The 25270-nt window shown below is 45.6% G+C and overlaps 1 pseudogene; it reads right to left on the minus strand.

Moving 5' to 3' along the window:
- Positions 1-981: 981 nt before the first annotated feature.
- Positions 982-9316, minus strand: LOC114211134 (zinc finger and BTB domain-containing protein 1-like; annotated as a pseudogene).
- Positions 9317-25270: the final 15954 nt, after the last annotated feature.

The following is a 25270-nucleotide window of genomic DNA, read 5'->3' on the forward strand; positions in this document are numbered from 1 at the left end:
GGAGTCAGACACCTAACGGGACTGAGCCACCCAGGCGCCCCCTATATGTGATCTTTTGTAAATAACCTTTATTCTTCTCCCTGGATTTTTACTTTGTCCTGCATGTTCTGAAACATCACACAAATGTGTTTTGGTATGGTCCCATTTTCATCCATTTGTGTCAGGTATGTGATGGGCTCTTTAAATCTGGAAACTCATATTCTGGTTATGGGATATTTTATTGAATTATTTTGTTGATGGTATTCTCTCCATTTGTTTGTGTGTGTGTGTGTGTGTTCTCTTTTTGAGAACTTGTTTTATCCAGCTGTTAGGCTTCTAAATTCCTTATTTTTTTCTTTCTTATTTTTCATCTTGTGACTTTTTACTTTACTTTTTGGGAAAGCTCCTCAACTTTACCTTCTGATCCTTCTATTGAGTTTTTATTATTATAGTTTTAATTTTTTTAATAAAAAAACTAAAGTTTAATAGACATTGAAGGGGTAACAGTCACTTGTAGTCTACATTGAAAAGTAATTTTATTTTTTTAAAGAATTCATTTATTTATTTGAGGTGGGGGGGAGAGCACGAGAGCACAAGCAGGGGGAGTGGCAGGGGGAGTGGCAGGGGGAGTGGCAGAGGGACGGGAGAAGCAGGCCCCCCACTGGGCAAGGAGTCCATCAGTGGGGCCAGATCCCAGGATCCTGGGATCATGACTGGAGCCGAAGGCAAAGGCTCAACTGAGTGAGCTACCCAGGTGCCCGAAAAGGAATTTTAATCATAGCAAAAACATACTAAAAGAATTCTATTAAGAAAGAATAAAAATTATAAACATTTAATAACACCTAATATGTAGATACTTAAGATCCTAAACAAAAGTAGTAAAAGGGCCTTGAAATTTTTTCCCAACAATTCATCTCATAAAATCAATTTCTGAATAGCTCATATCCTTTGCTTTGGTGTTTTGTCTGCTATCAACCAAACATTAGCACAGTAGAAAATCACTTATATTCTTTTAAAATGCTTGGCATTATAATGTGATCTCATATCTTTCCTCAAAGTTTGCTCCACGTATTCCACATGTATGCAGATAAACATCCCTGCGCTGTTCCAGCTGTTCGTATTTGGGATTATCCGAAAGCAGACCTGGCATTTAGTCTCGCCAGCAGTTAAATGAGAAATCATGTGCCGTACATGGTCATGTTTTCTGAGGTTTCCTTGATCACAGGTGGAACAAACATTCCCGGCCATGCCTTTGTGCATTCGCAACTCATGTTCTCTTAAAAACTGCTTTCCACGTGTCCGACAAATGAACTGTTTTTCCTTAGTATGAACAGTGTAGTGTTCTCTTAAGTCGCCCCTCTGATAAGATCCTTTTCCACGCAGATTACAAAAATGCTTTCGTCTGTGATCTCTTTCGTTTTCTTCATGATGGCACTCTTAAACACATCCTGGTCTAGGCAGCTAGACATGTGTTCAAGCACTAGATTTTCAGTTTCAAAACACTGGCCACAATTAGGACGTTGAAAAGGACAGGCAGAATGTTTAAATAAATAACTGCTTTTGGGGGGATACTGTTTATCTGGAAATGATTGTCCCTAAAGTCATCCAACATTTCCACAGACTTATCTCTTACTTCTGACTGCTCATCAGGATTCTCTTCCATGTCCGTTTTCTCCTCTGTATTTCCTAACCCGTTCCTTGTCAGATCTTGGGGTTCTCCACCCCTTTGAGCATGATCCTGACGCTGCCTCCCCTTAACAAGGACCTGTCCGCATTTCCCACATGCACAGATATGATCAATGTGTTTGGCTAAGTAATGAGATGACAGGTCCTGCTCGGTTATTGTGAATCTGCACGGCTCACAGGATGCATTTTCATATCTTCTTGTACTGGACTGCTGTTGTTAGGGGGCCTCATGTTTTCTAGACCACCTCTTTCATCAGCATTTATCGACATCCGAGGTTTTAGAGTTTTCCTACCACTTTTCTTAATACCAATAACTTCTTCAATGTAGTATCTATGAAATGGCTTTTCAAGTTCATCTAATTCATCGTTGTTAATGGATTCATTACAGTCTTTATCAGTAACTTTAATAGTGTTAAAGTCTTTCAGTTTGTCTGTAGGAATATCTTCTGGCTCCGTCTTGGTAATGGTTCTTTTCCTCTCAGCAGCTCTGCTTTTTTCTTCGCTGGCTAGTTCAGACTCCGCTGTGCTACTCTTTCTGCTCACCATATCGTTGAAGTCGAATCAGCAGCAGCCTGGCTGGTGTCTCCTCCGTATTCGTCTGTCTGTGTAGAAAATGCTTTGGAAGGTTCTTTTTCACCACATTCAGCTTTGATAGTACCATCTTTTCCATCTCTAATATCTACTCTTTTGTGATAGGATCTTGTGTTTTGTTACGAATCTCTGTTAGTACAGGTTAGCACAGGCTCACCTAATAATTTTTCACAGCTAAAGCCAAATCCACAACTATCACAGGTAAAACTCTGTCCAAAGTGCCGTGACACATGTTCTTTTGGAGCTGATAATTTGGATGCTGAACTCTTTTTTACATACATCAAATCGTGGTTTGGGAAAATTGCCTAATTGTAAAGACTCCTCATCAAGCTCTTGATTGTGTGGTGTATTTACTGTTGAACTTGGCTCTGCACACCACCTGTTGGCTTCACTGCCATTTCTAGCCACTGTGTCTTACACCAAATATCATTTTTGCTGTTCACTTTGCTAGAAGCAGAAGATGAAAGTTTTGAACCAGAACAATCTGCATCCTGTATGTCTTCTAAGCACTCAGGAACGTTGTACAGCTGTAGGGAGTTCATTGCCACTTTAAACTGCTCAAAACTGGAGGGAGCAGTCATAATTTTACCTAAATACATAAATTGCAAAATGAGATCAGAACACTTGGCACTAATTTTCATGTTGCTGAGATTCATTTGTGCTGAAGGTTCAGGAAAAGCATTCTCAAAGAGGGGCTACAGACAGCCAGAACAGCTTTACGTGCTTCAAAGTAAATGCCATCGATTGCAGTACCACAGTCACACAGAAAACCCCACTCCCTTTGGTGGTTTAACTGCTGAAGGATGGAGCTGCGTGGCTGGGCTTTGTCATCATCTGTCAATTAGAGACCAGCTGCAGCAGGAACTGGGGCTGTGGAGGTTTTAGGGAGTTTAAGGCAAATTGGCCAGGGGAAAGGCGGGTGGAGGCGAGGGGGCCCTCGAGTTTTAATTTCTAAGACCTCTTCTTTTGTTCTCTCAGTGTTCCTTTTAATTGTTTTTTTAAGATTTTATTTATTTATTTGACAGAAGAGAGAGACAGCGAGAGAGGGAACACAAGCAGGGGGGAGTGGGAGAGGGAGAAGCAGGCTTCCCGCTGAGCAGGGAGCCCGATGCGGGGCTCCATCCCAAGACCCTGGGACCATGACCTGAGCCGAAGGCAGACGCTTGACGACTGAGCCACCCAGGCGCCCCTCAGTGTTCCCTTTAAAATAGCTCAAAATGCATAATTTGGAAAAGTAACATATAATGATCAATACACAGGTATAATTTTGGGGGGGTTAATTTTTTTTGAAGCAATTCTAGACAAACGAAAATGTTTCAAGAATAAAAAAGAAAAAAAAAACCTCTTGTTTTTAACATTTTACCACCTCTTCTTGGTCACATATCTATCTCTCTATCCCTTCATTAATCACCTTATTTTTTGATGCATTTCACAGTAAGTTACAGATTATCAGTACACTTCACCCCAAACAATTCATATTGTTACTAGAGTTCAGTGTTTGTTTACATTGTTTTGGAGTAGCATTAATATACAGCAAAATGCTCATATCTTTAGATACTATTTGATGAGTTTTGACAATTGCATGAACCTTTAGCAAGGTACAGATCTATCACTTCAGAACGTTCCCTCAAGTGTGCCGATCCCTGGCTCCATGCTACCCGGAATGGCAAAAGTCGTGGCCCTAGGTCCCCTGAGCTCATCAGGGGCACTCCCAGCATAGACTGGGGAGGGGCCAGGCCTCTCTGGACTGACTGCCAGCCACTGCAGCATGGAGAGGGTCCCATACAGGGCAGACAGGGGCTGCTTGGCTTCCAGATTCCAGGTTGACTGGGGCTACTCAGCTCCATATTCAGGCCACACTCCTGCAGCAGGCCATAGGTGATGGCCAAATCCTCATCCTGGAGTGGGGCAAGGAGCTTGGGTTTGAGGGTGAAGGGGATGTTCCCAGAGTAATTGAAGTTGGGCTCCAGGAAGCTCCTTACCTAAAATAAACAGTATCCGATGTTACAGGTCAGCATTTGAGGTCGGAAAGAGAAGATTTGTCCCCAAGAGGGTCATGCAGGGTAACTGAAAAGGACAAGAGCTTTGGAGTCAAGGGGGCCAGGAGTCATGTCCTGGTCGTGTCCTGTGATCAGTGTGATTGTGGACACATTATTGGAAAATGCTGAGCATTGGTTCCTCAGCTGCAAAATAGTTACGCTAACATTTCCCTTGTAGAATAGTGGCATCTGGAGTTAGATGTGTATACATGTACATACACGTGTGCAATGTGTGTATATGTATATGCATATGTCCGCACACACATACGTACTTATATATATGTATGAGGAGAGAGAAAAGAGAGAGCAATCCCCAAATGGTAACTGTTAGTAAAGCAGGGATATGACTCTGAGCCCCTGAGTTCCCAAACCTGGGTTCCTATATGGCTATTTTAGAACTGGGGGGGGGTAGGGGGGGACCTCTGCAGGGGTTGCCATGGAAACAGAGACCCTCCTAAGGTAGCCTCATACCCACTGGGTGTGTTTCCCTAGAGGCAGATGTAGCCAGGGATTTCCCAGTTGCCAAAGCAGGATCCTGTCTCCCTTCCTGGCACAAACCTCCATTATCTCTTTTTCCTCAGAGTCATTCTTAACTCTGATTCTTTCACCGTCTTCCCTGGATGTTGGCCGTTGGGGATTTCTCACCAGCTCCTGCTGCTGGAGCAGGATCCTCTTCTTCATGAACTAGGCCAGCAGATCATGTTGGGTGTCACTCAGCGCTGGGAACGGGGACATTTGGGGAAAGAGATTGGTGAAGAGTCATATTTTCCTCTCCCCACTGTGAACTAGGAGACCCCATAAGAGGGTAACTCTGAGGCAGAGGAATAACCCACTGGACTTGAAGGTCAAGTTCCCTGTACTGGAAAGTCCTCCTTCTGCTCTTGGGATGGTCTCCAGGATGCTCCATGGCATGGTCCAGAGGATGGGATCCCGAGGCTGGAGCCTGGAATAATCCCACCCACAATGATCTGTTGGATGACCTTAGGTGAGTCACTTTCTAGACCTCAGGCTGGGTCTCTGTTCACACAGTAAATTTATCTCACTAAAGCCCTCCAGACTTTGGAGGGGGGTGATGTGTGAGGATGAAGATCATGATATTTGAAGGGCTTTGGAGAGGTGGCATCTAACCCATGGATTTCATGAGGTCTGCAGGTCAAACTTGTGACTTTCCTACATTTCCCCCAAATCACCCTTACCCGTTATGGCTTCAGGGAGGTAAATGATGTGGAATCTTTCCTGGATCCATAGGTCTCTTATGTCCTCTTGCAACTCATTTACGATTTTGCCACCAAAGTCATCCAGAGGATCCCAGGGGATCCCATCCAGCAGGAGGAGACTGGTATTATTGGTAATATGATATTACTAGTACTACAAGGAGTATTTCTTTTTTGTGTGTGTTTTATTTATTTATTTTATTTTAATTTTTTATTGTTATGTTAATCACCATACATTACATCATTAGTTTTTGATGCAGTGTTCCATGATTCATTGTTTGTGCATAACACCCAGTGCTCCATGCAGAACGTGCCCTCTTTAATACCCATCACCAGGCTAACCCATCCCCCCACCCTCCTCCCCTCTAGAACCCTCAGTTTGTTTTTCAGAGTCCATCATCTCTCATGGTTCGTCTCCCCCTCTGACTTACTCCCCTTCATTCTTCCTCTCCTGCTATCTTCTTCTTTTTCTTTTTTCTTAACATATGTTGCATTATTTGTTTCAGAAGTACAGATCTGTGATTCAACAGTCTTGCACAATTCACAGCGCTCACCGTAGCACATACCCTCCCCAATGCCTACCACCCAGCCACCCCATCCCTCCCACCCCCCACCACTCCAGCAACACTCAGTTTGTTTCCTGAGATTAAAAATTCCTCATATCAGTGAGGTCATATGATACATGTCTTTCTATGATTGACTTATTTCACTCAGCATAACACCCTCCAGTTCCATCCACGTCATTGCAAATGGCAAGATATTCCCCGCTCCTCAGTGCGCCCCCAGAGAAAAGCAGTCACTCCCGTCTCCCCGGTCTCCGGCCGCTCTCCGTGCTCACCCGGCCTGTGATCGAGTGTTTCTATCTCTGGCACCCGACCCCGTGTGGAGTCTCCAAACCCAGCAGATCCATGCGGTGCGCTCCCACACCACTCCTCCGCGGGGAGGAAGGGGAGTCTCCCCGGATCTGCTTCTTGTTGGGTCCCTGCTGGAGGAGCAGTGGCCTGTGTCGTGGATCACCGTTTATGGCCACCCCGAGCTGAGAACCCGCGCCTCGGCTCCGTCTCTGCAGCCGGCTTCCCCGCTCCGATACCTGGGAGCTCTGCCGCACTCAGGCACCCCCGGTCTCTCTGTGACCCTGAGGGTCCTGAGACCACACTGTCCCGGGAGGGTTCCACCCCCCGCTTAGCCACTGCAGCGACGTCCCTCCGCCGAGCCAACTTCTAAAAGGCCCACTTTTGTGCTCCGCGGCTCTAGCACTTTCCAGAAGCGGCCAACGGAGGCCCCCCCCCCCCCGCCGTCTATCCTCCCGAATATCACCTCGGATTCACTTCTCCGCATGCCCTACCTTCCAGTAAGTGGTCGCTTTTCTGTTCAGAGAGTTGTTGCTACTCTCCTGTTCGATCTCCTGTTGAGTTCGTAGGTGTTCAGAATGGTTTGATCCCTATTCAGCTGAATTCCTGAGACCAGACGAAATCCAGGTCTCCTACTCCTCCGCCATCTTGCTCCGCCCCCTACAATTAGTATTTCTAAGTAATTTTGCCTGTGTCCTTTAAGTCTGTAAGTGATTAATGAAGGTGGGAGGCTAGGGTGCTTTACCTGCGCCAGGGGATTCCTAGCAGCTTCAGTATTCGGGACTGCACTCGCTGGCCCTGTCGTGCCTGGGGCCAGTGTCCTGCATCTCTCGCATCCTCCTCTTTCCCCTGGCATTGCCCCATTCCTCCTCCCCCATGTGCCTTGGTAGCAGTATCTCCTAAACCTGTCCCCGTTACCACTTTTGATCAGCCCTAGGTAGCTGTAGGAGCCCCTCACCTCATCCATGAGGTTCTGCAATGCCTCTCGGTTCCCAAGCATGTTCAGGATTTTATGGAATATGGCATCCTAAGCATCCTTTGAGAGCTGGGCGAGGGCCTCCGTTTCCTGGAAAATCTCCTCATGTAGGTGCTCGAAATCTGCCCTCAGGAATCAGCAACAACGAGAAAATGGGTACAATTCTTTGATTAGAACATTCCTGGGATGATCAGCCCTTCCCCATCAATAGGAGCCCTTTTATCAACCAAAAGCATCTCTGTGGATGGCATGTTTGAGCTCTGGGAATAGGCTAGAAATAACAGACTAGCAAACAGACAATCATAGTGATATGAAATGGGGGGGCTAGAACACAGGGAGCAGAGATGGGAGATTCTGGAAAGGGGTCATGGGAAGTGGAAGAAAATGACCAGGTGCTCATTTCTTGGACATGTCTGACATAAGTGGATTCTAATGTTGGGCTCTTTGAGATGAGGATCTTAAGTGCCCTGGGCTCAGTTTCTACATCTGTTAAATGGGGATGTTAAAAGGATAAAAATGTGTTTATGTATGGAAAATGCTTGGGGTAGTACCGGCTGCACATGAGCTGTCCTTCTTACTGTGTAATTCTGCCTGTATTGTCTGTATCCATAGAGAATTAACCAAGGAATTGGGGCACCTGAGTGGCTCAGTCAGTTGGACATCTGCCTTCGGCTCAGGTCATGATCTCAGAGTCCTGGGATTGAGCCCCACATCAGGCTCCCTGCTTAGTGGTAAATCTGCTTCTTCCTCTCCCTTTGCTCCTCCCCCTGCTCATGCTCTCTCTCTCTCTCTCTCCCCTCTCTCTCTTAAATAAATAAGTAAAATATTTTTTTAAAAAAGAATTGAGGAATGGATTCAGTGGCTCTCTGCTTTTGCTAGCAGACTTCAGGTGGCCTCAAGATGATCTGAGAGGCCAGTGGAGTGGAAGCTGCAGTGAATAGGCATTTCTGTTTGGTTCACTGCTGTATCCTCAGCGCCAGAATAATGCCTGATGCCCACTAAGTTCTTAATAAATGTTGGTCACAGGCATGCACAAATGAATAAAAGAACGAATAAGCAGAGCTGACCAGAGCATATATTTGGAAGTAGAGCTCGGTTTTCTGAGTTGCATGGAAACTCCAATTTGGGTTCTCGGCTTTGCGGCTCCCTACCCTGGAGGCCCCTTAATTCTCTCTTAATAGACACTCACCTTGCGGGAGGACTCTCCATATTCTTCCTGGAAAGAGAAACACAAGTGATCATCTCTTTTCTCATGCACGAATTTGCTTTTGAGACACTTTGGAGGGTTCTGTCCTCTACCACTTCCTCTTGCCAAACCTCTTCCTGCCCCAGTCTGGGTCCATCCGTCCATTCCCGTGGCCTTCCTGAACCCTTCCTTTTGCACAAAAACTAGGGCCAGACCCCAGGGCCTTGGTAGCAAAGGCCAGGGCAAGCTGCCCTGCTGACCAGATGTGTGCAGGATGGGACCCTCAGCCTTGCCTCCAGCAAACACATACCTGTTGGGGGGATGGGACCTCTTCTGAGGGTGTCTTTTAAAAGAGAAAATACATCCCACCCAAGATTAGCTTCTGAAGACATTCAGTTTCTCTGACCTTCGGCCCCTGACTTCCTTGACCCCCTCTTTTCCATCTGCTCCTGCCCTTTGCCCAGGGGCCAGATCTTCCTGCCTCAGGTAAGGACAGCAGAGGCAATCATGGGGGGTTTTGTGCAAAGTGGTCTCATGGAGGGATACAGTCCCACCTTCCTGCCTCGAAAACCACCCACTCACCTGATGATGGTAGGAAACTCCCAAACCATTTCCCTGGAAAGAGAAACAGAAGTGCTCATTCACAAAGCCTTATTCTCCTCTCCCCTTGCCTCCTCCCCACCGCTCTCCTTCCTCTTCCCAGATTTCTCCTCCTCTTCTTCCTACCCGTGCCCCTCCCCCCCGGATTTCTTACCTCTTCCCACTACTTCAGTTGACTTGGTGCCTAGGCGCATGGAGACCCAGGCAGCACCCCCACAACCCTATCTCAGTGTTCAAAGGAGAAAGGTGACTTTCTTTGTGCCCAGAGGCCTGTGCCAGGGTCAAAGGCAGCGGAAAGGAGGAGGTGGTGGAGGAATCTTGCTGGAAGGGTTTCCCTGTGGGTCTGTGGGGGCTGAGCCCTATGCATGGCTCTTACTGGTGCCAAAAGGGGTTCAGGGCTCAGCAGTATAGGCAGAGAACCTGCCCAGCTCTGGAGCTCACCTTTTGGAAAGGCTTTTTTGTTTGTTTGTTGTTTGCTTTTTGTTTTTAAGATTTTATTTATTTGAGAGAACAGAGCGAGAGAGCACAAACAGGGGTGAGGGGCAGAGGGAGAGGGAGGAGAAGCAGGTTCCCCGCTGAGCAGGGAGCCTGCTGTGGGGCTGGATCCCAGGACCCTGAGATCATGACCCAAGCCGAAGGCAGACGCTTACTTGGCTTATTCACCCAGGCGCCCCTTGGAAAGGTTTTGTGCTTGTCATCTGCGATGAATGTCTGGATGGGAAGAAGTCAGGCCAGGACAGCTGAGGTTATTCCGGCTGGACTCTTTCATATCCCTGCACCTGCAGCCCCAGACTTCCTGCTCCAGGCCAGCTGTGGCAGCTCTTCTCAGTGGGGCCTGGAGACCCCTCCCATCGTAGTCCCCCATGCTGCTGGCTAAAACTCAGAACCCCTGACCTGACTCTGAAGAGGACCCTGGAGCCTGCCTTTTGCATAAGCACCTTGGTTGATCACTGTGCTCTCTGGCATTGGAGAACTGTCCCTGTAAGGTAAAGGTAATTGGCTTTGTCCCTCCTTCTTTGGGTAGGATTGTTTGTGCCTGGTGCCCTTTGTCTTACTCTCCTGAGGTCTCCTCCCTTGCTTGTTTCTGCTCCCAATCCTGCCCCCTTCCTGGGTGATTTCATACTGCATATAAGAAATGCTGAGCCCTGGGATTTGCCCAACACTAGGATTTAAGTGTTGGGCCAGGGACCAGAGCCTGTGAAGGAGGCCCAATAGAAATGATCCCATAAAGGAGATCCCAACGACCAGGGTGTCCTAGTATCTAGGGGAGAGAGAGCTCCAAGGATGGAATAGTCACGTGTGTGTTCTTGGTGACATCCATGGAGTAAATTCACTGGGAGACCGACTTTGGTGGGTTGAGGTGTGAATGCCAGGGAGGGGTGAGTGCACAACGTGTAAATGGTTCTTTAAGGAAGCGGTCTATGAGGGGACAGTGGTTGGGAAGAGGCGGTCACTAGAGGAGACACTTGGGTGAGGGCATTTATGAGAGGACAGGGACCTGATCTGGTTGTCAGGTCACAGGGAAGGATGACTTTTGTCAGTCACCTCACCACACATTTATCGCTACTTCTCACAGCCACTCTGGAGACGGGCTCATTTCCATCTTATAAACGAGACGGCTGACAGAGTCTGATTTTCTTTGAAATTGCACAGCCAGGGCCGTGACAAGTTACTGAACTGTTGTACACTTACGTTCCTCTCTGATTTGTCACGATGATTACAGTAGTTCAGCTAAGTCCAAGGTCTGCTGCCCTGGGCTGCGCTGAAGGTTCCTTCTGGTCCCCGGAAGCCTGGAGTGTGTAAACAGCAAGTCCCACTCGCCCCCTTGTGGACCTGGTGTGACTTTCAGGCGCTGCTGTGAGAGCCTTTAACTTGGTTCAGTTCACGCTTGCCAACACTTATAAAACATGAAGTGTTGTTTTCTCCCCCCTCCCTAAATATATTGCACGTTTTCATGTACCATGAGCTTGATAGCACTAGCATCTCCTCGTGGCCTCAGCAGGAGTCTCTGACCTCTCAGAAATGTGAGTCCTGTCTTCGTTTGTATCCCTCAGGAGAGAGCAGCTTTCGAGAGGGGAAGGAGCACCTGCATGCACCCAGTCACTGCTCTGCCCGTTCATGGAGGAGGCCGGGGACATTTCCCAGCTGTGGGGGTACACACACCCTACCACCCACCGCCCCCTCCCAGTGCGCCTGAAACCTTGCTGCGGGGAGATACAGACACAGTCTCCCAGGTGGAGAGGGACAAAGGGGGACCCAGACAGAGGTGTCCTTAGCACTGGGCAAAGTGCAGCTCCAGTCCCACCCTCTCTAGTCATTCAAGGACTCACTCAAGCCACTCTCAGCAGCTCACATGGGGGAGCCACAGGTGCTCCCCAGGTTACCCACAACCGCAGGTCAAAGCCTCTGGGATATCAGCATGATCCCAGGCAAAACTGCAGGCATAATGCCCTAGGAGCATAATGCAGGGTTTTATCTACACCTCCCCCACCCCCTCACCAGCCTCAGGCCCCCAGCACACTGACACTCTGGGCTCTGACTCCACGGGGGGGAACCTTCTGTATCAAACAGCAGCTGCATCCCTGGGTGGAATGGTAAGTGCTGGGGACACAACCAGCTCAGAGTCCTTGGCCTGTCCCTTCCCAAATTGAAGTCCCAGTTAGAGGTGAGCCTGATACAGCTGGGGTCCAGCTCCTCAAGGATCAGGGAATGCCCTCACCACACACACACACACACACACACACACACACACACACACACACACACTCTACTCCCTATAGTATCCTTATGGCAGCATTTTATCATGGAGCATCCTGGTGTCACTTACCTCTTGTCAATGGCAGTAGATGGAAGGAGCTAAGCTCTCCAAACACACATAGTCAGTGGACTTTGCTTCTGAAGAAAGACCAGCCCTGCCCAAAGCAATTTTCTACAGAGGGGTAGGGAGAGGGATGGGATTCACACTTTAGACGGAGGTCAGAGACTCTGTTGAGGGCAGAAGGAGAAGCTACGAAGGGTCATGGAGAATAATAAAGTGCTTTTAATTTAAGGAGGAGGAAAATGGGGCGAGTGGGGCTTGTGGACACACTTCAGGCCTAAGGATGAAGAGACTGAACCTTTACAGTGGCCCAGTGCAGTGACCACTGGATTTACTGGATCTGACTTAATCCTCATAACAGATCAGAAAGGAAAATAATATGCAGAACAGCTTGATAATTTGCTGTAGCACTTGCTGTGTGACTTTGGAGGAAGTTAGAATGCCTTTATTGAGATTCAGCTGTTGGGGAAATAGAATGAAAAAGAAATTCTTCTCCTAAGCCAAGGAACCTGCCCACCAAGGTAGTCAAGAAAGAAGAGAGTGTCATTACCGAGTCAGTGTTAAACTGGAGAGTGGTGCACATCATGCAACCCATTTGGAGATTGCAAAGAGAAAGAAATTTCACTTTTTATTATAGCCATGCAGATACAGCCAATTTCATACATACTGGCAAGATAAATGAAAACTAGTTCTCCAGGAAGCAGGCTTCACAGCACCATCTATCACACAGAATTATTTATCCTGACTTTACCTGGTAATTGGGGTGACCACCTCTGTTAGTTAATTAGCTTTCCCTAGAAGAAACGCAACTCTCCTATTTTTATGAGGGGAAGTAGATTTGCAACTTGGAGGGCGGTACCCACTGAACGTGGGCTCCCGTCCTTCCACGGCAACTGGGAGGGGTGATACCACTTCATTTTTACCATTCAAAGAGTGGTTCTCGGGTCCTTGAGAAAGACATTCCTGAGTCCTAAAGCTGAGTTTTCAAGAGGATGTATATGTATTTCAAAGAGAGGAGAAAGTACTTCAAATCACTTGTTTCCTAAAATTAGCATTCCAGTAATGAGACACCTGTCAGTACGAAGCGCGTGGTACGCCCTGAAGAGCAGAAGGCTGGAGGGTGCGGGAGTGTGTGCAGGGCAGTGCGAAGCGGACCTGGAGGTTGGAGGAGGTTTCCTTGGGCTGCGGGAAGGGGACTGAAATCGAGGGATGAGGCAGGAGGTGATCTGGGCGGGGGAACATATGCAAAGATAAGGGAAGTGTGTGTTCAGTAAACTGGAAGGTCGTGGGGTTGGAGGCGGAGAGGCAGGATGGTGGATGAGGCTGGAAAGAGAGGCAGGGGCCTGACATGTCGGGGGCTGTGTCCCTGAAAACCCTGCAAATGGGACCGTAGCGGCTCACTGAAGCCGCTCTCGGCAGGAGTGCAGGGGTCATCAAGGATTGATTTGCACAGAGATATAATTCATAGTACCTAAAACACACCCTTTCTGCGCTTTTTATGAGGTTCGGCAAATGCCTACAGTTGTGTCACCACCCACCCCAAGGACCCTTGTGGCTTTTTGTAATCAGCCGGTCTCCTGACCCTCAGCTCCCCGTAACCACTGATTGGTTTTCTGCCTCGGCATGTAAATGCGGTCCTACTGCGTGCACCCTTCGGAGTTTGGCTTCTTAGCGTCGTGCATTTGAGTGTCATGTTTCATCGTCTCATCTTGTGATGTACTACTGCTCCGTGTATCACTTGTGTGTCTTCCTTTCTGCTGCTGAGGACGCACTTACCTGCTCACCAGTGCGGGACGTTTCAGTTGTTTCCAGTTTTTGGCACTTCTGCATAAAGACTCATTTGTGCACATTTTTCTGTGAACATAGGTTTTCATTTCACTTGTAAACACTTAAGAGTTGGACTGCTGGGTTGTATGGTCTGTGCTCTTCAACGTCACAAAAAATTGCCAAATTGTTTTTCGAAAGTGGCTGCCGTATTTTGCATTCCCAGCAAAGTCCCGCCGTCTCCGCACCCTTGATTGCGCTTGGCCTTGCCATGTGCTCTGATTTTCGCCGTTCTCGCGGCTGCGTTGTGGTATCTCCCTGTGGCTTCAGTGTGCTTTTCCCTGATGATGGATGGAGTCGAACACCTTCTCCCATGCTGGCCTTCCACCCAACCTATGGATCTTCTTTGGTGAAGTATTTATTTAAATATTTTGTCCATTCAAAAGTTTTTTTTCTTATTTAAAATTGTGATGGTTCTTTTTTCCCCCCCATTTTATTGAGATCTAATTGACAGCACCGTGCACGTTTAAGGTGTGCAGCATAATGACATGACTTACATCTATTATGAGATGATGACCACAGTGAGTTTAGTTAACATCCATCATCTCCTATAGATACAAAAAGAAAAGAGAAAAACACATTTTTTCCCCTTTGTGATGAGAAACCTTAGTATTTACTCTCTTCACAACTTTCAAATATACCATAGGCCGGGACATTGGCTGGCTCTGTCAGTGGAGCGTGAAACTCTTAATCTCGGGCTTGTGGGTTCAAGCCCCATGTTGGGCGTAGAGATGACTTAAAAAATAAAATCTTTAAGAAAATACTGTACGGCGGTGTTAGCCATAGCTATGTTGTACATTTTATCTCTAGTACTTATTTATCGTGTAACTGGAAGCGTGTACCTTTTGAACACTCGGTTCATCCAATTCTACCTGTCTCCCCCCCCCCCCGCCCCCATCCCTGGTTAACACAAAGCTGATCTCTTTTTTCTGTGAAGTTTTTTTTTTTTTTTTTTTAAGATTTTATTTATTTATTTGACAGGGAGAGACACAGCGAGAGAAGGAACGTAAGCAGGGGGAGTGGGAGAGGGAGAAGCAGGCTTCCCGCGGAGCAGGGAGCCTGATGCGGGGCTCGATCCCAGGACCCCGGGATCATGACCTGAGCTGAAGGCAGACGCTTAACGACTGAGCCACCCAGGCGCCCCTGAATTTTTTTTTAATTCCACATATAAATGAGATCATACAGTATTTGTCTTTCTCTGTCTGACTTACTTAGCGCAATGCTCTCCAAGTCCATCCATATTGTTGCAAACAGCAGAATTTCATTTTATGACTGCGTAATATTTGTGTGTGTGTGTGTGTGCCCCACAACTTCTCAAACTTCTTTACTCATGTATCTGTCAGTGGACACTCATGTTTCCATGACTTGATTGTTATAAATAGTGCTACAAGAACATAGGGGTGCAGGTATCTCTTCGACACAGTGTTTTTGTTTCCTTTAGGTAGATTCCCAGAGGTGGGATTGCTAGATCCTATGATAGTTCCACTGTTAACTTTTGGAGAAGGCTTCATCCTGTTTTCCATATTTTTTGTACCAGTTTACTGTCCCACCAACAGTGCACAAACCCACCAGTACTCGTTGTTTTTTGTGTTTTTGACAATAGCCGTTCTGACAGGGGTGGGGTGGTATCTCATTGTGGTTTTGATTTGCATTTCCCTGATGATGAGTGCTGTTGAACATCTTTTCATGCGCCTACCTGTTGTCCATCTGGATGTCTTCTTTGGGAAATAGTCCTTTCAGATCTGCCCATTTTCTCATTGGGGGTTTGGTTTTTTGCTACTGAGTTGTAGGAGTTCTTTATATATTTTGGATAGTAACCTTTTATCAGAAATATGATTTGCAAATATTTTTTTCCATTTTGGTGGGTTGCCTTTTCATTTTGTTGACGGTTTCCTTGGCTGTGCAGAAGATTTTTGGCTTGCTGAAGTTCCACTTGTTTGTTTCTGTTGCCTTTGTTTCTGGTGTCAAGTCTAAAAATTCATCACCAGTACTCATGGCAAGGAGCTTCCCGCCTTGTTTTCTTCTACAACTTTTATGGTTTCAGGTCTTACAGTCAAGTCTGTAATCCATTTTGAGTTAATTTTTGTGTGTGGTGTAAGGTAGCGGCCCAGTTTCATTCTTCTGCACGTGTTTCTAACAGTGTTGCAGAGACTGCCCTTTTCCCCAGTGTATATTCTTCGCTCCTTTGTTGTAAATTAGTCACCATATATGCTTAGTTTTATTTCTGGGCTCTCTATTCTGTTTCATTGATGTATGTGGCTGGTTTTTTTTTTTTGGTTGCTTTTTTGTTTGTTTGTTTGTTTTTTGCCAATGCCTACTGTTTTATTATAGATTTATAATATAATTTGAAATCAGGAAGCATGATGCGACTAGCTTTGTTCTTTTTAGGATTGCTTTGGCTACTTGGGGTGTTTTTGGTTCCACACAAATTTTAGGATTATCTGTCCTATTTCTGTGAAAAATGCCATTGGAATTTTGATAGGGACTGCATTGAATCAGTAGATTTCTTTGGGGTAGCATGGACATTTTAACAATATTAATTTTTCCAATCGTGAGCATGGAATATCTTTCCGATTTTTTGTGTCTTCTTCAATTTCTTTCATTAATGTCTTATAGTTTTCAATGTACAGATCTTTCACTTTCTTCATTAAATTTATTCAAAAGTATTTTATTCTTTTTGATGGAATTGTAGATGAGATCATTTTCTTAATTCTCTTTCTGATAGTTTGTCATTAGTGTATAAAAACACAACAGATGTTTGTGTATTGATTTTGTATAAGAGATGTTTTTTTCCCCCACCGAAGGCTCTTGGCACCCTTGTCAAAAATAATTTGATCACGTTTGTGAGGGTTTATTTCAGGGTTCTTTATTTTAGTAGAAGATACAGAAAACAAATAATGTCTGGAAGTCTGACATCAAGGCTCTTGGGGAGAATCCTTCCTTGCCTCTTCTAGCTTTTGGTGGTTGTTGGCAATTTTTGACATTCCTTGGCTTGAAGATGCATCACTCCAATCTCTGCCTCTGTCTTCACATGACTTCTCCGTTGTGTCTTTGTCACTGCGCCTGTTCTGATAAGGGCCCCAGTCATATTGGATTTAGGGTTCAGTCTAATCCACTGTGAACCCTTCTTCACTGAGTATATCTGCAAGTATATCTGTTTCTAAATAAGGTCACATTTCGAGGTTCTGGTGGATGTGGATTTCCGACTGAGCTTTCCTGACCTTAGGGGTGTGAAGATGGGTGCATATCTGTATAGGGTATGGTGGAGGTTGGCAGCTGACTGAAGAGGTAGGGAGTGCCCCACTTAAAGCACTTGAAAATGTTGCTGTCTGCACACATACATGCACAAACACACACACACACAGAGCTGTTGAAATTGGGCTTGTAGGTGGCCAGCTTGGGATCCCTCATGGGCCAGAGCAACAAGTTTGTCCCCAAGTAAAATGAAAAGTCACTGGAGGCTGTGACTGCTGGGTGAAGCAACGGATTGGAAGGGGGGCAAGCATGGGAGTCGGGAGAATATTAAAGAAGTTTCTCTAATTGTCCGGGCACTAGATGGTATATTTGAAAAGATAGGGGCCTGAAAAGTGAAGATACTTGATTGTAGTTTAAATAGATCCCAGTAATTGGGGGTAATTTTTTTTTTCTAACTTTATTGGTCTATAGGGATCACATCTTTGTTGGCTTACCTATTGAATGGTAGTGACTGGTAGTATTTTCTCATGAATTTTCACTTTGTGCCAGAAGATGGCAGCATTGTCAAACAGCAGGAAGCTTGCTGGCGATGCCGGGCACTCTTCCCTTTCTTTGCTTTGGGACCTAGGGAATGAAAGGCAGTCTTCCTCTCTTCCAGCTTGGCTCGGCTGCCTCCCCTCCCCCACTCCTCCATTCCTTCCCCTTCCAGCTTCCTCCCTGCTGGGTTAACATGGAATAGGCTGGGAGAAATGGGGCAATGGCTGAGGGGGTTAACACTGGGTTCTTTTTATATCCTCACAATAGAATCTTCCTCTTAAACCCTACATTGATTGTATTATAAATGTCCCCCTTAAAGATCTCTGGGAGGTAAGACCTGAATTATGGGGAATTTAGAGCTATGTTCAATGTTTCAGAAAAGCTATACCTTAGTAAAATATCAGCGGTGTGTGCCAGAACCATTATGGATTCTGTGATAAATCTGATTGTCTCATGCTGCGCAAAAGCCCAGATTAAGAGTTTTGAATGTCTCTTAATAAGCAGCGGTATATTATTTCTAAATAAATTCAGCCAAGCAATTAGACTCTTGGAAAACTTTGGAAGCTTGGTCAACACATGTGAAAGCAGAGGGGGCAACAATGTGGGGTTCACTATTGTGATGGAAACAAAGCTTGTCTTCACACACTTAGTAGAGTATTGTGATTGGTTAGTGGGGACAGCTGCAAGAATCTGGGTTTGGCGGTTGACACCTCTCTAGCTTTGTGACCTCTGGAAGAGAATTCAGATTCTCTGAGTTTCATTTTTCTCATTTATTGAAGTGTTATTGGACCAAATTAAATAATGTATGTCAAGAACCTACCACAGTGCCTAGCAGGTAGCCGATACTCAGTAAGCTTTCCTTGAAATAACTAAGGGCAACAGTAACACATTAAGTTTGGGAAGCCTGCCTTGTACTTGACCTTGTGGCCCTAGGAAGACTCAAAAGCAGTGCATGACAAGAGGAGTGGGATTCTCTGGTCTGGGACATTTATTTTATTTTATTTTATTTTTAAAGATTTTATTTATTTATTTGACAGAGAGAGAGAGACAGTGAGAGAGGGAACACGAGCAGGGGGAGCGGGAGAGGGAGAAGCAGGCTTCCCGCGGAGCAGGGAGCCCGATGCGGGGCTCGATCCCAGGACCCTGGGACCATGACCTCAGCCGAAGGCAGACGCTTAGCAACTGAGCCACCCAGGCGCCCCATGGTCTGGGACATTTAAATTACTATTTTAATTTTGAGGTATTCTTAGGCAATTGGGCATATTTAAAAATGTCCCCTCTGTTGGGAGTGGGGTGATAAGTTCCTCGGACTCCGGGCTAGACACTCCTTTCCTTGCTTACTTCACAGCATACGGTAGAGTACACGGTATCCTTTGTTAAAAAGAAATGCAAACATCAGTGGGTCTTTGCATTTGAATCCAGTTAGCCCTCCACTGTCTGAGGTTGTCCTGGAGGGCAAATCTTGCTTTTAATCTGCATGGCCCTAATTGTCACAGAGGAAATAAGGTAGTGATTTGCCACCGTTAGTCACTCTCATTTCTACAGAGGCGTATGGCCTGCCCTAAAACTGATAGTATCCCGTGATGATGGAAATGGGGAACATGTGAGCCTGAATGTGGGCCATGTTGCTGGCAGGTCTTCCACTTTGGTTCTCTTTGGGCCAGCAGAGGGCAGGCGTGCCCCCCACCTGTGTCCTAGGTGTTCGTGGAACACGGGCAGCAGGACTTCCCATCCTAGCAGCTCAAGACAGCTCAAGACAGAAACGTGCTGGAGGGTTACCCACTTCACCGGGTCTTTGTATCCGTGAGCTCCCTTGAGGACATTGCTTCAGGAGAACGACAAGAAAATCCCCAAGTGGGGTCTGAGACCCACCGTTGCCCCGGTGTCCTGCGCTGTAACGCTTCCTCCTTCTCGGGGAAGGATGGACTTCGCAGGCTCTGCCCTTCGCTGGCCGTTCTTACTGCGGATACGTTGTATTCCTTGTACGCCTTATACATTCCCTCTAGTTGGAGCTCCTTTCCAGCCCAGTACCCAGTAAGGGAGGAGGATTATGCAGCTTCTTACAGCACTGTTTCCACAGTTTCTAATAGTTCCTTTTCATTAAAATTTTTTAATGGTCTTTGTTTCTATAAAATTCAAGTTAATAGTTCCTCTTTAAATAATTAAGCTCGCTCATGGTTCTTTGTTTAAAAGTCTCTTTTACTGGTGAAGCATGCTCCTGTTTCCGGTGTGTGAATCTATAAGTATAGGTTTCCGTAGAGGATTAGGGACAAGCTTGCCATTAAACGAGTTGCTCCCCATTGTTTACTGAATGCACAGAAGATGCCAGGTGTTGAGGATGCAAGAGTGAACAAGACACCCTCAGGGAGCTTCTATTTTAATCAGCTGTTCTGTCCAGAAAGGAAAAAGAGGTTTATCTATTGCCGCATAACGAATCACCCCAAGACATAGTGGCTTAAAATAGGACACATTTAATTTATATTTCCCTGTTCCTGTGGGTCAGGAGTTTGGGAGTGGCCTTCCCTGCGTGCTTCTGGCTGGGGGGTCTTTTGTGCCATTGTGCTGGGAGGTTGGCAGAGGCCACAGTCATCTGAAGGCTTGTTTGAGGCCAGAGAATCCGTTTTGAAGATGGTTCTCTCACACTGCTCTTGGCAGGAGGCCTCAGCCCCTTACCACGTGGGCCTCTCCATAGATGGCTTGAGTGTCCTCAGGACATGGCAGGTCGCTTCCCCAGAGTGAGTGATGCGAGAGAAGGAGAGAGGGGAAAGTTTCAGTTTTTTTCTATGATGGAGTCACATGCTGTGAATTCTGTCACATTGTATTTCTTAGAAATTAGTTAAGCCCGACTCCCACTCCTGCTTCATCTTCTGAGGGGAGGAAGACCGAAGAATTTGTGGACTTATTTTAAAACCATCACATAAATATATAACTTTGTGTGTATATATCTTCCGAGGCCATGACTCCTCAGGATGCAAAAGCAGGCCTTGTGCCCAGATATCCATTCATTCGTTCATTCTTGCATTCATTCAACAAATATTTATTGAGCACCCACTACTTGCCAGGAATCCCAGCACTGAAACATTTTTCTTTGTTTCTTTATTGGGTCTCTGGGAAGAGTCAAAAATACTTAACAGCTTCATTAAAAATTTGAAAGGCTATTTCCTAGAGTAACCCAGAAATAGACCATCTAACCAAGGTGAGGGTACATTCCAACCAATTGCAAATTAAGTGTGCAATTGTACGTGATTCAAGTGTATTCTGGGTCACTTTTTATTTTGGAAATTCTTCTTCTTTTATAATGGTTGCCTAGCAGCCAGAGCTTTACTCAGTTCATACCAGGAGTGTTTGAGCTGAGTTGCTTAATAGCATTAAAATTCACTGGGTTTCCCAAGTAGAAGAGAAACTGCTGGATGCTGAGCCTGGATGGCCACCTGGCGGGGCCGAAGGTGGGCGTCGAGGCGGGAAAACCCTGGAAGGAGCAGAGTTTGCCTGGGGGAGGGGGAGGATGTGCATACGTGGCCGTTATTCCTCCGTATAGGTGGCGAAAAATGACATGATTTATATCGGAGAAAAGATAATATTTGTTTTCAGATGTCCTTGACACTTGCTTCGGCAGCCCCTGCAATGAAACGGGAATGACACAGAAAATAGAACATGGCTTGTTTGTAAGTTCCTCACATCTGTGAATGTTCTACAGTTTTATGATTAGAGGCTGTAAATTTTAGGGATGCTGGTACAGAGATAACTCAAATCCAGCTGCTTCCCAAAATTTGCACTGGCCCCAAACAAGGAAATCTGATTAGGATCCTTTTTTATATCTTTTGGAATAAATTAGATCCGGCAAACATCCACTGAGCCCGTGCCATACACAAGACTCTGGATGAAGTGCTGTCACAGTGCAAAAAAATAATAATGTTTGGACCGTCTGATTCATTCATTCAATCAGTAAATATTTATTAAGGGTACAACTTGCCAGGTACTTGGCTAGGCTCTGGAAATAGAGACATAAATAAAATTGATCTATTCCCTGTCCTCATCGTATTACATTCTAGTGGGGCTCATGACGTAGTGAGGAGGAAAGAAAAACTGTAGCTCTCTTGAGGAAGGAGGGAAAAAAGACTCCGGTAGACGGCGAGCGTTCTGACAGGTGCACGGGAAACCCAGGGCTGCCAGAATCCGAGTTTCTGCATGCTTTGCTGGGAATGCCATCTTGGATGTGTGGATTTTTATGTCACAGACCTGTTTACAAGCACTACCAGCCCAAGGTGTCCAATGGGACCACAGGAAATGAAACAAAACCATAACACCCTCCCTCCCGCTCTCCCTCCCAGTGATTCTGTCATGAAAGCTTCATCTCTTTCCAAGTTTCTTCCTCTTATTCAAGGAGAGCTCTGAAATTTCTCATTGTGCTTGTGAATTGCCATCCCTGGACCCTGCAGGGCCTTCAGTGGGGCATCATTAGAGGCTTGGGGACAGAGGAAAGACATTGTCAGAGATATTTTTAAGACGAATTGAAGTGGAGTGACATTGGAATTAAGAAAATCCATTAAGAGGCATATAGGACAGATGTTTTATTCTATTTATCTATCTGTCTATCTGTCTAGTTAGCATTCCTTACCTTAGGGTATCAGCTCCTCAGTGGTGCTTTGGGGAGCCATCCCTCCCACTTGTAGACATTATGATTTAGATGGAAACCCTCCCCCACCCCCCACCATGGCTGGGGTCAGTGGACTGGGTCTGACTGTTGAGAGTACACACAGCACGTTATTCTCGAGCCACAATTATCACTTGTATAGGATGTTTGCTGGGACAGTGGATGAAGCACCTTGTCACCAGTGGCGTTGCTAATTGGTAGGATGTGAGCCCAAAGCTATGTTTGCCTTTACATGAGGAGAGCCTGACTGAGAGTGAGGTCAACTCAGCGAATTTGAGCAGAGCTATGGAGAGTGATATTTGGTAACAGTGAGGCCCTGGATTCAGCCTTGCCTGAAGCCTGATTTCAGTCACATTAGCCAACAAACTACCTTCTTTAGTAAACGTAGTTTAACCTGGAATTTCTGCCATTTTTGCAAAAAGAGCCCTTGGTAATACAGCAGAATACTTAATACAGGTGAACAATAACAAGGCTTTAATAAAGTAATTGAAATTAGGGAAGTTTTTGAGAAGAACTGTAGAAGAATATGGTGCATAAAGGAGAGAGGGAGGAGCCAGTAAGGTTTCAGCTTCTTGATGATTTAAAGGATGGTCGTGTTCTTAACTAAAATAAAGAAGTCAGGGGGCGCCTGGGTGGCTCAGTCGTTAAGTGTCTGCCTTCGGCTCAGGTCATGATCCCAGAGTCCTGGGATCGAGCCCCGCATCGGGCTCCCTGCTCAGCGGGAAGCCTGCTTCTCCTTCTCCAACTCCCCCTGCTGTGTTCCCTCTCTCGCTGTGTCTCTCTCTGTCAAATAAATAAATAAAATCTTTAAAAAAAATAAAATAAGGAAGTCAGGACAATGATCTGGAGTGAGACAAAGTCGGGAAACCCATCATAGATTGTGTTGAATTGCGAGTGCTGGCTGGGCATCCCGTCTGGCAGCTGGACATTTAGGACTGAAGTAGAGGAGAGAGACCCTTTCTAAAATGGGAGGCAGTAATTAAAATAAGTAGTGGTGAAATAACCAAGGGAGGGCTTGAGGGTGGGTGTCTAAGTCTGCTGGGACTGCCATAACAAAATGCCATAGAGGGAGTGGCTTAATAAAACTTTATTTTCTCACAGTTCTGAAAGCTGGAAGTTCAAGATTGGGGTGTTCGCACTGTCAGATTCCTGGTTTGCAGACTGCTGTTTTCTTGTTTTTCCTAGGTGCTTGTGCATGGAGAGAGAGAAGAGAGAGGGAGGGAGGGAGAAGGGAAGGAACGTATCTTTCTTTTCTTATAAGGACGCTGTCCTATCAGATTAGGAATCCATCCTTATGACCTCATTTAACCCTATTGCTTCCTAAAAGCCCTATCTCCAAATATAGTCATATTGGGTGTTAGGGCTTCAATGCAGGAATCTGGGTGGGGGGGGACACAGTTCAGTTCATAGCAGGTATAGACCCAAGGAGAGGTCCCAGGTTGGGGATTTAAGAGCAGGAAGAGGAATGAATGAAGGTGATATCTTGTCGCCATGATTTTGTGTGTGGTCCTGATTTCCTGGAATCCATGACTTTTATGTCAGTCACTTCTTTAAGACAGTCCAGACGGCACCTCTTCCAGGCAGTCCTCTCTGTCTGTCCCTCACAGGCACCTGAAGTTGGGCTTCTTAATGCCTGTTCCGGTTTCCCACCACACCTACCACATTTTATTATCATGATGTCTGTGAGTTTGCTTCTGCAACAGACGTGGCTAGGATTTCAAACCAAATCTTTCTGTCTCTAGAACCCATGCTTGTCCCATTATGCTTTGCTATGGTGATTTCTAGCCCTACTACGGTGTTACACAATTGGGGACCTAAAATGAAATGGTGAATATGAAATTGCCATGTAAATTATAAGTTAATATGTGAATATAAGCTGACGATACTGTTATAAGCCTGTAATCAACTGTGTGTGTGTGGTTAAGGTGGCATCATTGCAAATGTATGTAATATTTGTGCCTGTGTTCATTAATATGTAATAAATTATGTATATATATAAACACATAATATCATCAGTGTTTTACGTGTTTGGAATTACTCCAAGCGTCTTCATGCACAGCATCTGTGTGAGATGCACGATACGTGTATGTGAGTGTGAATGTGTGTGTACTTATCTCAGTACTCAGGAAACAATGAGGTTACTGGCTTTTAAAATGTTCTCTGTTAAACAAGAATTTAGGCCAAAAAAGAAACGTATGTGCTATGTCCTGGTATTGGAACGTCATAAGTACTCACATTCATAATCTCGGATGTTGATATTACTAATAGTGATTAATCGTTACATTGAGTTGGTGGTTTTTAGCCTCTTAAAACAGGGTCATGAGCCTATCCTGCTCATTTTCACTGCAGCCCCGTGAGGGTATCTGATTTCTGTGTTGGGAGAAGCACAGGCTTTGACTGTTGGCTCCTGCCAACTTACTGGCTTTGCTGTCTTTCTTTCTTTCTTTTTTTTTTTTTTAAATTCTCCTGGTACTGGGTAGTGTGTTCTGTAAACGTCATTTGGGTCCAGTTGGTTGATACCATTGTTCACATCTCCTGTATCCTTCCTGTTCTCTCAACTACTGAGGGATGGGTATTGGAATCTCAGAATATAATTGCTGACTTTTCTATTTCTCTTTTTGGTTCAGTCAGCTTTTGACTTTGCAGAGCTTTTAGTGGCAAATGGTGGGAGAGATAGGCTGCATTCTGCTTACTCCATTGTGCCTGGCTCTGGAAGTTTTCGCTTGTCTGTTTCTTCTATTAGATAAAAAGTTCATGAGGCAGAGGCTGTAGGTCATGTATGGGTGTTCTTTTCACACGGTGAACTGGGCAGCTGTGTTTAAGGGTGTGGCAAAGACCTTCACCTGCCATCATGAACTCCTTTTCTACCCTGAAGATGGACACTTGATTGCCCCATGTGGACACAAGTGCAGTTTGTATGGATGAAATAGCACCGAATGCATGAACTTTTGGCCACTTTTAGGGAGAACATTTGAGGTTTCATTCACAGAATCCATGGAAACAGAATTGTCAGATGTTTTACTTAAGACTAGCAAATAATTAGTACTGAATAGATTATAAAATAATACGATTTTATGGGAAGAGAAGTGTTTTCAGAACCTCCACTCCCGTGAACGTGCC

This window comes from Eumetopias jubatus, unplaced genomic scaffold, assembly GCF_037043125.1.
Source record: "Eumetopias jubatus isolate StellerSeaLion01/CBP00866 unplaced genomic scaffold, mEumJub1_p1.0 scaffold_4, whole genome shotgun sequence".
Taxonomy (NCBI): domain Eukaryota; kingdom Metazoa; phylum Chordata; class Mammalia; order Carnivora; family Otariidae; genus Eumetopias; species Eumetopias jubatus.